Consider the following 2,763-nt stretch of genomic DNA (forward strand, 5'->3'; position numbering starts at 1 on the left):
AGGCAGGGATCCATCCAACTCGCACAAACCAAACACAACTCACGCGCCACGACGTACACTACGCACCAGCCGCCCGAAACGAATCACACCCCGCAGGACTAAGAAGCCCGACGAACGTGGGAAAACATTTAGAGAAGCCGAGCAAGCACCGGTTAGCGCGACTGCAAATAACAAAAGGCAACAGGCAACTTCCGGGGGACATAACTTTCACGACAACCTTCCACTGGGAAACCGCAGGCAACTCGCTCGTAAGTCAAAGCCATCCAAATGGCAATTAACCGAGGGACACGCTTTTCGCAAGGCACCTTCCACTAGGGAAGCGCAGGCAACTCGAAGGCGAGTCGAAGACAACCTTAAGGCATTTACCCGAGGGACATGGAGGAATGCACCAGTGGAGTTCGCTGCACAGGCAGGGATTCGTCCAACTCGCACAAACCGAACACAACTCACGCGCCACGACGTACACTGTGCACCAGCCCCCCAAAACGAATCACCCCCCGAAGGACCAAGAAGCCCGACGAACGCGCGAAAACATTTAGAGAGGCCGAGCAAGCACCGGTTAGCGCGAACGCAAATAACAAGCGCAACAGGCAACTTTCGAGGGACATACTTTTCGCAACAAGCTTCCACTAGGAAAGCACAGGCAACTCGTTCGAACGTCAAAGCCAACCAAATGGCAATTACCCGAGGGACATGCTTTTCGCAAGGCACCTTCCACTAGGGAAGCGCAGACAACCCGAAGGCGAGTCGAAGACAACCTAAAGGCGATCACCCGAGGGACATGGAGGAATGCACCAGTGGAGTTCGCTGCACAGGCAGGGATCCGTCCAACTCACACAAACCGAACACAACTCACGCGCCACGACGTACACTGTGCACCAACCCCCCAAAACGAATCACCCCCCGAAGGACTAAGAAGCCCGACGAACGCGCAAAAACATTTAGAGAGGCCGAGCAAGCACCGGTTAGCGCGAATGCAAGTAACAAGCCCAACAGGCAACTTTCGAGGGACATACTTTTCGCAACAAGCTTCCACTAGGAAAGCATAGGCAACTCGTTCTAACGTCAAAGCCAACCAAATGGCAATTACCCGAGGGACACGCTTTTCGCAAGGCACCTTCCACTAGGGAAGCGCAGGCAACCCGAAGGCGAGTCGAAGACAACCTGAAGGCATCACCCGAGGGACATGAAGGAATGCACCAGTGGAGTTCGCTGCACAGGCAGGGATCCGTCCAACTCGCACAAACCGAACACAACTCACGCGCCACGACGTACACTGTGCACCAGCCCCCCAAAACGAATCACCCCCCGAAGGACCAAGAAGCCCGACGAACGCGCGAAAACATTTAGAGAGGCCGAGCAAGCACCGGTTAGCGCGAATGCAAGTAACAAGCGCAACAGGCAACTTTCGAGGGACATACTTTTCGCAACAAGCTTCCACTAGGAAAGCATGGGCAACTCGTTCGAACGTCAAAGCCAACCAAATGGCAATTACCCGAGGGACACGCTTTTCGCAAGGCACCTTCCACTAGGGAAGCGCAGGCAACCCGAAGGCGAGTCGAAGACAACCTAAAGGCATCACCCGAGGGACATGGAGGAATGCACCAGTGGAGTTCGCTGCACAGGCAGGGATCCGTCCAACTCGCACAAACCGAACACAACTCACGCGCCACGACGTACACTGTGCACCAGCTCCCCAAAACGAATCGCCCCCCGAAGGACTAAGAAGCCCGACGAACGCACGAAAACATTTAGAGAAGCCGAGCAAGCACCGGTTAGCGCGAATGCAAATAACAAACGCAACAGGCAACTTTCGAGGGACATACTTCTCGCAACAAGCTTCCACAAGGAAAGCACAGGGAACTCGTTCGCACGCCAAAGCCAACCAAATGGCAATTTAACCGAGGGTCATGCATTTCGCAAGGCAACTTGTACAATTACCCGAGGGACATGGCATGCTTGCCAAGGCCGTGGCATGACATGCTGCTGGCCGAGGCCGTGGCAAGGCATGCTGATGGCCAAGGCCGTGGCAAGGCATGCTGATGGCCGAGGACGTGGCAAGGCATGCTGATGGCCGAGGCCGTGGCATGGCATGCCATGCTGCTGGACAAGGCCGTGGCAAGGCATGCTGCTGGCCAAGGCGTTGGCATGGCATGCTGCTGCTGACCAAGGCTTGGGCTTGCCATGCTGCCGGCCAAGGCCGCGGCATGGCATGCTGCTGGCCAAGGCTTTGGCATGCCATGTTGCTGGTCAAGGCCGTGGCATGGCATGCTGCTGGCCAAGGCCGTGGCATGACATGCTGGCCAAGGCCGGGGCATGGCAAGCTGCTGGCCAAGGTCGTGGCATGGCACGCTGCTGGCCAAGGCCGGGGCATGGCACGCTGCTGGCCAAGGCCGTGGCATGACAAGCTTGCCAAGGCCGGGGCATGGCATGCTGCTGGCCAAGGCTTTGGCATGCCATGCTGCTGGCCAAGGCCGGGGCATGGCATGCTGCGGGCCAAGGCTTTGGCATGCCATGCTGCTGGCCAAGGCCGTGGCATGACATGCTGCTGGCCAAGGCCGTGGCATGACATGCTGGCCAAGGCCGGGGCATGGCATGCTGCTGGCCAAGGCCGTGGCATGGCATGCAGCTGGCCAAGGCCGGGGCATGGCATGCTGCTGGCCAAGGCCGTGGCATGGCATGCTGCTGGCCAAGGCCGTGGCATGGCATGCTGCTGGCCAAGGCCGTGGCATGGCATGCTTGCCAAGGCCGGGGCATGGCATG

The sequence above is a fragment of the Camellia sinensis genome, chromosome 12, assembly GCF_055761805.1.
Source record: "Camellia sinensis isolate YWXY chromosome 12, ASM5576180v1, whole genome shotgun sequence".
Classification (NCBI taxonomy): domain Eukaryota; kingdom Viridiplantae; phylum Streptophyta; class Magnoliopsida; order Ericales; family Theaceae; genus Camellia; species Camellia sinensis.